Source organism: Agelaius phoeniceus, chromosome 3, assembly GCF_051311805.1.
Source record: "Agelaius phoeniceus isolate bAgePho1 chromosome 3, bAgePho1.hap1, whole genome shotgun sequence".
NCBI classification, from domain to species: Eukaryota; Metazoa; Chordata; class Aves; order Passeriformes; family Icteridae; genus Agelaius; species Agelaius phoeniceus.
The window spans coordinates 21,900,759-21,913,180 of record NC_135267.1 but is presented as its reverse complement, the minus strand read 5'-3'; the positions used below and the strand labels follow the sequence as shown (position 1 = coordinate 21,913,180).

Sequence of the window (12,422 nt, the reverse complement as noted above, 5' to 3'; positions counted from 1 at the left end):
AGACCAGCACATTCTGAAAAATACTATTTCTTCTCCGTAGACATAATGAAAATTTTTCAGTCTGAGACCTTGTTAACAGAGGTTCCAAGAAAATAGTTTTATATTCAATAAATTGGAGTCTTTCATGACTTGGTATCGTGAAAGCAAAAGATAACATCAAAAGTCTAAAGTCAAATTGTCAATGCATTGAAACAAAATATTATAGACAAATATTTTAAAATTATTTGTTTGCCTTTCCTCAGAATTAAGCACAGTTATTGCAGGCAACATAGTATGCACAAATCTTTATACACAAATAATAATTTCATTATATAGTGGTTATAGGTTATAGACACTTAGAACAAAAAATGCTAAAAATACTATGACTACTTGACATAATATCAGTGTAAAAATGCATTATTTAATAGTTTTCAGAATATTCAGAATGGTACTCATGGAATAGTTATTAAATCCTCTGCTAATAATTCATAATAGGTTTAGGATGGATATATATAGGTATGTCTGTCTGTGTACACACACAAAATTATAAAGGTTATGATTCTCTGTCTGTGGTGCATGAGGAAATAGGATGTTCTCACTTACCTTTCCTGTATGTTCTTCATTTTAAAAAATAAAATGAAGGGAAGGGAAGGGAAGGGAAGGGAAGGGAAGGGAAGGGAAGGGAAGGGAAGGGAAGGGAAGGGAAGGGAAGGGAAGGGAAGGGAAGGGAAAAGAATGGATAATAAAAATATTCTCATGTACTTTAGGTTAGGAACCTGTCAACATCCCAGCCATATCTCCTTTAAGTATTTGACCCTACCTAAAACTGGAGAAACATGAATTACAAATCATCCCAGCTGCCTGGCCAAAATAAGTTTGACCTTTAGCTCACTTTGAATCAATTCAGACTACATAATCAGGATCTCAACCTCCAAATAAATAAACAAGTAACAAAATGTGATGACCCACAATTATCTGTGCCTTTCCCACAGTACCAAAGAGCCTTTCTGGATGACCCTGGCCAGTTCTCAAGAATTCGTATTTGTGGTACTTGTGGAGTAAGTAGAAACAGCCACACAAACCTAGTGGGGAAGAGAGGAAATGCTGTGAAGGAGGAGATAAGGTGGGAGAACTCCAACAGAGAAGCAGGGGGTTGGAGTCCAAAACCAGCAGTTTTTCCAGAAATTGAAGTAGATCTCTGGTTTTAGAAGGCTACTGAAACTAATAGTGTCGATTTTGAAATGCATGGACTTAATAAGTTATCTAATAACATTCCCATGTTTGTAACAAAATACTTTACAAATTCAATAATTACACATAGACTTTATTGGGAGTTTTTCAAAACTAAAACCCAATGAAATGACAAATTCAAACCCAAAAGCAGATGTTGAAATGTTTCAGCTTACCACTGGGTGATTAAATAATTAATATGGGGCTGCATTACACAACACTGAGACAGTTAAGTGTCACTTTAAAATCTTACTATTACAGTTGAGTTAAAGTAGAGTGGAGGCACAAAGACCAGCTCTTCAGGAGTCAGTGCAGCAGCTCAAAATCCACAGTAAATTAGAGGAAGATGAAACTAAAGGCTTCACTTAAACTCATAGTGAACCCACTACATGAAAATGTCAAGAAGTGTTGTTTAGCTTGGAATGACAATACAAAAAGAATGGGAAGCTGTGTAAAAAAAGTGTCAATGTTTCTTCTGCCTAACAGCACAAATTTTGAAACCCTGGCATTTTCACAGGATGTAAGTACTAATTTGCAGTCAATTATGATAAATTCAAATGCTGCACACTGTTAAGCAAAGGATGTGTGTGCAGTGGAGTGAGAGGAGAGGCAGGTGAATCTCTGAGATGTATGTCTCTGACATCCTGGCCTTATGGTGGAGACCAGAAGACGAAAAAGCTCTTTCATCTCAAAGCCAGATTTTATTAAAACATAAACTAAAAGAAGAAGCCTTTGAAAGAGAGAATACTAAGCATAACTAAATAAGGCAGAACAGAAATAAAATTGTGTATAAGCAAATCTGTTCCATCTATCATATCCTCACAGGCAAATTCTTGCTTCTCTGCTTGGCTGCTGCAATCCCAGTATGGTTTGAGTTACAGCCAACTCATTCTCATCCCTAAATTGTTTCTGTCTGCCACAGCAGGGCTTGGGCTATGGGTGACCCAGCTCTCTCTACTCATCCCATTACTATCTCTGTGGGCTACAGTTCCTCCCTTTTTGCCATGGCTCTGTCACCCAGAGACACTTTTTTTCTTGCCCTGGGGCCAGTGACCATCTCCCAAGCCTCTGGGGGGACAACTTGAGTCCACCAGTCAGTTGAAAGGCACATCACATTACAGGCTATCTGAGAATAAGCTGTCCAGAATGTGTCCCACAATCTGTTTGTATTTAGTTTTAGAACCTGGTATTTGGACCACAGAACTATACTGCTTGGCAAGATGACAGCTTTCTGATTTAATGAGTAGAAAAGTATCATTTTTTGACTATAAGAGAGAAATTTTGTTTCCTCTTTGTGACTTCATTGCCAATATGAATTAGTTTTTAGTGCATCCAAGTGTTTTTTCCTCTAAGAAGCTCTTCAGATAAAGTCTTTTAGAAATCTGAAGACTTTATTTAAGCTGTGTTTAACACCTTTTACATAAGCACAATGCATTTTGAATTTTTGGTGGGTATTACTTTTATAGCAAAAAATTAAGGGAAAGGTTTAAGAGCTTTCCACTCCGAAGGGGAAACAGTTTCATTTTTTTTCAAAACAGCACAAAGAAAATTGCCTGAACCAAGAAAAATAATGTAGATGTATCTGATGTTCATACTGGCAGCTTGGAGGTGATGAGAGCATTGATGAGTGGCAACATTCTGTTCATGGAAGGAGGCCTCAGCTAAAGACTCAGAGACAGAGAGGCCTCCCTGCAGTAATGACTTGCAACACCTAGGAAGATATCTTGGATCAATAACATCTAGGTTCAGTTCAGGCTACTTAACTATGAATAGTCAATTACAATAAGAGCTGCACTTTTTTTCCCTGAAGAAACTGGTTACATATGTTAAAAATATTTTCTTTCTATCGTGGATTAACTCAGCAATTATTTGTAACTCCTATTCAGAGCACAGACTAGAGCCAGTACTATTGTGTACAGACAATAGTACTGGCTCTAGTCTTCTTAGTGAAACATTCTACATGCAGTATGTTTAAATTTAAAAAAATAAAGTTTCTGTGACATTATTCACATAAGTAAATTTAAATATCTGAGTTGAAAATAGAGTCCCAAACTGGGAACACATTTGTGCAGTCACCAAAATTATTTGCAAAATCTAGTGTTCATTCACACAGTTTTCCATTATAAAGGAGAATTATGGTATTTTCTGTATGGGAACAAGATCACTTACTTTTGCCAACTGATGATGAGAATTGCATATCTAAAATCAGGAATGTGATAGATGGAGAACTCAGTCTCATTAATATTTTGCTTAATGAATGGACAAACCTTTTGTGTTTTCTGAGAGTATCTCTGGAATTTCTCAGAGGATGCAGCACTAGTTGAATAAGGTACCAGAATTACTTTTAAATAGATTATGAAAAAAGACATTAGTGTATGAAAATGGCCATGAATTGTAACAATTTGGTTATTTCACTGCTTTGTGGAGTCATTCAAAAAGAAAATATTGTGTACCAAGTCTAAGTAATTAAAAGGTATAAAAAATGGACATATGGTGATAAAATCCCATAATAAATATAAACAAGAGTCCCAGGAAACAAATAATGGAAAAAAAAAATGAAAAAGAGCTATATGTGCAGCCATCTGGTTAAAAGAATTAGTCATGTTTAGAATAAATGCAGTATCATGATCAGCTTGAGCAAACAGCTAACCTGTGCTCCAGGCAAGCACGTTGTGATTGAGTAAAATGGCACATGGAGATAGATTAGAGAAGTTCCACTTTTGTTGCACCTAATTCTGTCAAGAAATCCATTATGACAATAGAATTGATAATTAAGTAGCAGTTTTAGCTCAGTAAAAGTCATATTCTTTACTAGATTTTTTTCTAGTGTCGTTCCACCGTGCAAATCTGGTTTTCTCTGTTAGAATGAAAAATGAAAGTTGATTTAAATTGTCTTTCTATATACACAAAGAAAATCTACACATTGTAATGGAAAGGATTTTAATAATAAAAGAGGGAAATGAAGCCACACATTTTAAAAATGTCTATATAATCAGTTAAAACCTCGAAATCTTTAAATTGCTAGAAAAATTTTATTCTCTCTTTAATTCCATTTTAATAAAGTTAGAAGGTTCTCTTTAGGCTTTCTAGCATTACCTTATCATCTCAGCATTTATGTGACACCCTCATGTTTCTGTAGGTAGTTTCAAAGACAAAATGCAGTCACATTCCTGTCTGCTTCTGAGCATGGATTTGCCATCTGCACCTGACACGTGCCTGAGCCTTTGCAGTGTATTGCCATAGGAAATTCTCCAGGCTGTTCTGAATATGCAATGTCGAGCGAGGTGCAAACTGAGATCGTGGGGTCAGACTCATTGGTGCATTTTCAGAATGACTGTCCCATGAGGGTGGAATGAATGGCCATGATGCTGCTGGTTTTCAGACCAAGCTCAGGTATCTGTGCAGCCCTGCAAAACGTAGATGTTTTTACTTTCCACAGTCAGTGAGAAGAGAGGTGCTTCCCAAAGGCAATGCACAGTATCTGTCATCATGCTTATCTCAAGATGGGTTGAATCATCCTCCCAAAGACTGTGTTTCACTCTGGGTCCTCTAGGACTTTTCCAAAGCTTAGGAAAGCTTGTCCCATTTGAAGGAAAAGGACATGATGTGCAGAAAAATTATTCATTGCTTAGAATGAGATGGAGTAGAGCTCTTAGTAATAAGATGTTCTGGCAATTCAAAATGTGGAAAATTTTTAATTGGTCAAGAACCCAGCAGGGATCTGTAGAGATCAGCATACTGGGGTGACACATTTTGACCAGTTAAACAAAGAATATGGGCATTTGTTTCTCCTGATAAAAATGGCCCAGTATTATAGACGCAAACTCTAGGCAAAATGTGATCTAATGTTTTAGTTTCCTACTTGGCAATTTGATTTTTGTTTAGTCTGACAATCCATTCTGCCAGTCTTTAAGACTGTTCAAACCAATGGTTTATAGTCATTAATGAAACTTTTTCTAAATCAACATTAAAGCAGAGAGTGTCAGGCGTTTTATACTTGCCATTGTGCTTTAACATGTTCTTCAGTAAGTGATGAAAAATAAAAGGCCCATGTAACAACTGAGGGGTCCCAAAGAAAATCTTTGCTAAATGTTAAAAGTGTTTTTCTTACAAGGTTGCTGTAACTGAAAGAATTAGTAGCACAGAATTCTCCCTCATGACTATCTTGTTCTAAAAGATCATCACAACACCATGTGGCACCCCTTTTAATGACTGCACAAATGACTCGCAGAGGGGAAACTTATCTTCTGAATGCAGTAAGCTTCCACAATGCCTATATTTTATGCTGCTTTCTAATGAGAAATAAATCAAAAGCATTAAATTTTCAAAAGCATTTATTCTTATTCAAATACAATGTTAGTGCCTCATAAATACATATTTCTATTAGAATAATTCCACCTGATCTAGTGGGTGACATCCCTGCCCATGGTGGGGGGTTGGAACTACATGATTTTTAAGGTTCCTTCCAACTGAAGTCTTTCTATGATTCTATGAATTTGTACTTTGTGAATTGGTTATGGAGAGAACATATGTCCCTTGAAGCTTCATGACCACATGGCTCAGTAAGGGCAGATATGCTAGAAGGGAGATCATGTCCTCTTACATATTTAACAGTCTTTCAAAAAGCCAGGAAAATATTTATAAGGGAAGGAAAATTAATTTACGTTATTTACTTAGATTTTGAAACTGCCTTTCATAGTATTCCTCACGTTGATAATGAAATACAGAAGGATCAAGGTGAGAGGCAATTTGTTGATATAGACTAAAAACTGTCTAAAAAAGGTGACTGCTAAGATACAACAAATATATTCATGAGGTTTGTATGGTTGTCTATGTGTAGTAGCTCTGGGGAGGGTGATAAACAGCAAGATAGCAAAATTATATAGGTCAAGAAAACCCAGGCCAAACATCGGCTAATATTGGGAAATAGGCAGTGTAGTGAGGTGGCAATGAGAAATTCAATGAAACAATAACTCTGGATGCAGTCATAAATTACTAATCACAGCTCTCTAAGGATCACTGCATAACAGAGATGAGAATCTGAAAGTAACTATTAGTCTACAAAAGGCCGGTATGAAGAAAAAACAGATTGCAAGCCCATTATAAATCGAGCTATGTCTACTGCTCTAGCAATACTGTCCCCAGGTTAGCCTATCTCAAAATATAGTTATTCTAAGGGTAGAGATGGGAGTAATAAGAAAGATTAGAAAGAGACTCAGAATTCTGCACTAAGAAAGTTGAGAACTGGAACTCTATGCTTTCCAGAGACTTCCTAACCTATATTATCTTATCCAAGTGAAGATTTGTGACGAGGAAGATAAAAGGAATTTAATCTTACAAATAAGTGTGCTTCTCTTTTTCATGCTTCTCACACAGATTGTGGAGGAGAAATATATTTTGTAAACAAATAAAACAATATGACAATCTATAAATATTAAATACAGTCTCATAAGGAAACCAGAATTTTTTTATAAAGAAGGTGCATTTTGCCTTCTGGTATACACTTAATCATTGTCCCTAAAGTAGTAAGCACCATGCAGAGAAGCATTAAGTATGAAATACAAAAGTCCCCATTAGGATTTCCTTATGAAATAGCTGCCTATTTTGGGGGATTCCCGGAAGTGAAGAGGGTGAAGGAACCAACTTGGACCATGCAGACCAATGGTGGCAGGGAACTGACAGATAATCATGAAAGGTTATCTGCTGCTTTTTTACACAGAGCTGATCTTTTATATTCGAGCTAGATCTTGCATCCTCCATGAGCTTTCCAATACTGGCATACAACTATTTCCTACCCCTGAGTCGTGTCTCTGCCAGCATTCCATACCGAGAGACTAGGTGACAAACTCTACAAGAAACTCACAGGCCTGGTTTCCTTTTTAACCTCTCTCCCTAAAACCTGCTTATTTCTTCCAAACCACTTCATTTTGCCCTCACAATTGCCCATTAAAAGAAACCCCTCAATGCTTATTTCACTCAGCTCATTCTTGTTTGTTTTTTCCCCGCTTAGCGCAAAGGTCAGGACGGGGTGAATTCTTACTGTACAGACGGTCACACTCCTCACATCAGGGGAGTAAATCAAATACCAGAGATCTTGGAGAAGGCATGGGGGCGTTAGGATCCCTACTCTGGATACCATGAACTGGAAAGGCACCAGTTGCTGAAAGGTGCTTTTCTTGCTCTAGTATGGTACCTTGACACTTAACTCTGCAATATAGGAGGAGCAAATCGAGGCTTTAGTTCCTATTTTCTGGTATCATATAATTCTTCAATGGAAAATGAAGCTTCTCCCAAAAACAAACTCAGCTGCATTTGGTAGAACTTTGGGATAATTCTAAACTAATACTGCTTAATCTTGTTCATTTTGCACTCATTTTATAGTGCAAGAAAAGAAAAATTAAAAACATTTGTTTCCCCGGACCAAATTTTCAAGCCTTCCCTCTACATATTCCCTCTTTCTACTTCAATTATCAAATATTTAAAATAGCCTCCCCTTTTCCAGAAGAGCAATTCTCCTCCCCAGCCTGAATCCTCAGATTTAGATTACAAAATTAACTGGGAGGAAGATGCTATAAATGACATGGAAAATATAGTAAGTACATTAATGCTAGGACTGGCTACAAAACATCTTTATACTACATCCCTTCTGTGCTTCATTTTCCACTGCTCATTCTGCTGTTAACCTTTGTCCTATGCTGCTCAGAGAGTGCCCATATTATCTGAGTAGGGCTCCAAGCTTTAATAATTTAGTTATTGGTCTGAGCTGGCACAAAATGGGGCAGAACTGATGGCAGAAATAAGACCAAAATGGATTTGATGGGTTTAATGGAGTGCTTTGTGGACAAAAGTTGGCTTAACACATAAAAGATGGATTTTACTAGCTTGACAGTGAAATGAAAGACTGTATATACAGAAGATGGAGTTAACAGGGACTGATAATGGGAAGTGTAATGCAATAGATAAAACCACAGCTACATGGGGAAGAGCCTGGGGAGGTCCAGGACTGTGTAACACTTTGGGCAGTGCTGCTGGAGGTGCTCTGCTTAGCCACAGTGAATAAACAGGCCGAAACAAGTGTGCCCGTAAGCAGCCCTTTGCTGCAAACCACAAAACCAGTCTTTTATTCCCACTGGAGCATGGGACAGAACAGAATTGAGCTATCCATCCCCTGTCCTTTGACTCCACTGGCCCATAGGCATGGTGCAGGGATTTGTCTCTCTGTGAGCAAGAGCTGCAAGGGACGTGGGGAAAAGGGTGAGCCACGGACTTTGAAAGCTCCCAGATGGAATCAGTGATCAGGCATCGTATGGCCCCACACAAATGTGGGGAAAGCCGCTTATCTGTCATATTTTGCTTTCTCTTATCTTTGTGAGGTTTGTTTGTTTGTTTGGGTTTTTTGTTTTGGGTTTTTTTTTTTTTTTGAGAGGAAAAGTTCTGGCTTAATTTCTGAAGGATATTCCACTTTGTTTTGTGGGAACTCCTAAATACAAGGTTACTCTATAGAAGTATGGCTTGATGTCCAAGTTACAGGTTCAAAAACCCCAAAATTTTAATTCTCATATAGTTGTATAAATGAACCTGCTCTGCATACAGATTACTCTGCAGAGAGACTTCCCTCTTACCTTCTTCCCTTGAGTAGGAGAAGCAAGAAATAGTATTTCTAGCTTTAAGGAATTGCCACACATTTCACTAGTTTCTTCTGCGACCCCCTGAGCTGCAGCTCCAGGACAAGCAGTACCCAGCCTCCAGCTTCTGGGTGACTCTGCAGCTTTGGATCAGTACCAAAGAGGCTCAGGGATGCTTTTTCAGGCATGAAATCCTGCTGCATGCCACAGTGAGCTGAGAGAAGAAAGGTATGCTTTGATGGAGGGAGTTCTTTAGATCTACTTCTTCATAAATCATGCTTTCAGCATATTTTATTCTTCATAAATAACAAAGTAAAAAGGAAACAGAATAATATAATAATCTGTCATTCAGACTGAGAATTTTGAACAAATTCACTTTGGTGAAATACCCCATCCATGCTGTGGCACACCATCCCAGCAGGCTGGATGGAAGATGTGGCCAGTTTGAAATGCAGAACTTCAAGTGACCCCTGTTTTTCTGCTTTTGAGTACTCTTGTCTTATTTTCCTCACTAAGCAACAGTTTTGCAGATCTGACTAAACACCATGGAAACAATTTTGCTGAGGTTTCTCCCAGTGTTTATTGCACAACACCTATCTCTAATTGCCGGCAAGCAAAATTACTTTGAGCATGAAAATAACAACAACAACAAAAAACCCCCTAAATCAAATTTGAGACAGTAATTAAAAGAATTGGAATACTCAAGAGAAAAACTTTCTTTTTATTTTTATTTTCTGTGGAAATGGAAAGCAGGGAAGAGATTCTTCTATTTATTTTAATTATGAAAATATATTGTGAACAAGAACGCTGGTTAGAAAAAAATCAACAAAGCAAATTTAAAAAGTAAAGACTTTTGTTAGCAGAAACCAAAACGACAAACTACAAAGCTTCCAATAGAGAAAATTTGGACTGATGGAATGACAATACCAGGATGAAGCAATGGTTTAATTGCTCAATTTTTATAAAGAATATAGATTTTTCCTATTTACCAATTCATACTGGTAAAATATGGTCAATCAAAACCTGCAATTTCATATTGATCAAAACATGGCACAAACATGAGTGGTATAAGGGGATGAATTTTTGTCTTGTGAAGAAAGGGTGAGTAAGAGTTAGTTCTGCTTCTCAGGGAGAATGCAGGTCACCACTTAAAGAGAAGGAAGAATGGCATGTTAGAAAATAGCTCAAATCAAAATCAGTGATTCTCCTATTTTATTTCTTTTCCTTTTCACAAGAATTGGTACTTACAGATTCCATATATGATGTTGAAATTGTTCCTAGCAGACATGGCAAAGTACTGATATAAAAATCTTCCAGTGGACTCAAGGAACCCTGGAAAGGAAGGTGCTGTTTGACCCACCTGATACCCTTTTATCATTTGGTGACCTGCCTAGTGGATGAGGGAAAGACTGGGGGTGTTGTTTACCTGAACTTCAGTAAAGCCTTTGATACTGGGTCCCACAGTATTCTCCCAGAGCAGCTGGAAACCCACGGCTTGGTCAGGTGCACTCTTTGATGGGTTAAAAACTACCTGGAGGCTGGGCCCAGAGTGGTGAAAGGAGCTTCATCCAGTTGGTGGTTGGTCACTATTGGGGTTCCCAAAGGCTCAGTACTGGGGCCACTCCTGTTTAATGTCATTATCAATGATCTGGATGATGGGATCAAGTGCACCCTCAGTCAGTTTGCAGATGACACCAAGTTGGATGGGAGTCTTGATCTGTTGGAGGGCAGAAAGGCTCTGCAGAGGGATCTGGACAGGCTGGATCCATGAGCTGAGGCCAACAGTACGAGATGTAGTATAAGATGAAGTCCTTCAGGTCACAACAATACCCAGCAGCACTACAGGCTGAGGGCAGCACCTGGAAAGCTGCCTGGTGGAAAAGTGCAGGCACACATTTTGTGATAATTGGGAGTGGGGCTGTGATTGAGCCTCATCCCTAATGGGCTACAGCTGTGCAGGGCAGGTGAACAGTATTGAAGGTGATGAGACATGCAGTGCTGAGGTACACTGACCAATCACCAAAGGGTGCAGAGGGCACTCAGGTGCAATGCATGTCAGATGAAGGGCAATAAAGTGCACTGAAGAGAAATAAAGTGCAGAACCTTGAGGCCTTTTGATGTGGTTTGGTGTTGCTCTGCATGCTCGAGGGCCTCTGAAGTTGTATGCTGTTACTCTGTGTATGGTGGCTGTCTTGACTGTGACAGAACAGGACCTGGTTGACAGAGGTTGAGCATGAGCCAGCATGTGCCCAGGTGGCCAAGAAGGCAAATGGCATCCTGGATTGTATTAAAAAATAGGGTGGCCAGCAGAACCAGAGCAGTGATTGTACTTAGGCCTCTGACTTCAAGAAAGATATTGACATGCTGGAGTGTGTCCACAGAAGGGCAATGGAGCTGGTGAAAGGTCTGGAACAGAAATCCTTTGAGGAGCTGCTGAGGGAACTGAGGTTTTTTAGCCTGGAAGAAGGGAGGCTCAGGAGAGCCCTTATCACTCTCTCCAGCTACCTTGAGAGGTGGTTGTAGCCAGGTAGGGGTTGGTCTCTTCTCTAGGCAACCAGTGACAGGACAAGAGGAAACAGCCTCAAGCTGTGCCAGGGGAAGTTCAGGTTCAGCATTAGGAAGAATTTCTTCCTGAAACAGTAGCCACACATTGGAATGGACTGCCCAGGGAAGTGTTGGAGTCACCATTCCTGAAGGTGTTCAAGAAGTGACGGGACATGGCACTTGGTGCTATGGTTTAGTTCACATGATGGTGTTTGATGATCTTGGAGGTCTTTACCAACGTAAATGATTATATGAATACACAACCATTGAACAAGAGAATGGATCAGGAAACAAAAATATGACTCTTCACACACACTCCTACACCTTCCTAACATGAGAATTGCAGGGCCTGTGCCTGGTACAAAATATCCTTCTTTTTCAGGCTGAGTCTTCTGGCTACTTGAGTAAGTTGCTCTGGAGGATAATACTGCCCAGTTTGACTGTCCCTTGATTCCTTATGAAAAGAGTCCAGAAGGCAGCAAAAGAGAGTCCCCCCCTTCCCCTGCCAAATCTATGACAAGGTCCTTTTATGATTCATGTGCTGTGCTTTAGCAGAGGTCACAGGCTGAGTCCATATATCCAAAACCCAGGAATATTAATATTACTGCACAAGAAACTCAAGAGCCAGTGGGTCTCATCATCAATCATTATTGATTTCTGTTTACACCAGAGCTTTAAAGAAACATGAAACAAATTATGATGTAGGATGAGTTCCCAGGCCTGACTGGAATAAAAAATTTTGGGAAAGCTGAAAGACTTCAAAGGAAGAGTTTGTGCCTCTGAGAAGCCACTTGCAAAGTAACTTCTGTAGCTGTTCCCAGCTTGGCTGGAGAAGTGTTTTTGGCAGAAAGGTAGGACATATTCAGAGGAAAAAAAATGGAAAAATAAATATGGCAGTGACAACTAGATTTGCTAACCAACAATTTCAATCATATTTTGATGCCAAAATTGTTGAATGCTGCCCAAACCAAGGCATTATGAGGATCAAAAATTCCCATGACAAACAATGTTCATTGTAAGTGCTCAATGACTATGCAAGCTAGT

At 38.9% G+C, this 12,422-nt stretch overlaps 1 protein-coding gene across 3 annotated transcripts in view; it reads right to left on the bottom strand.

Annotated features, from left to right (window-relative positions):
- The window catches only part of MEI4 (meiotic double-stranded break formation protein 4), a 132,761-nt gene that overhangs the window by 105,389 nt on the left and 14,950 nt on the right, over window positions 1-12,422 (bottom strand). The window lies entirely within an intron of this gene.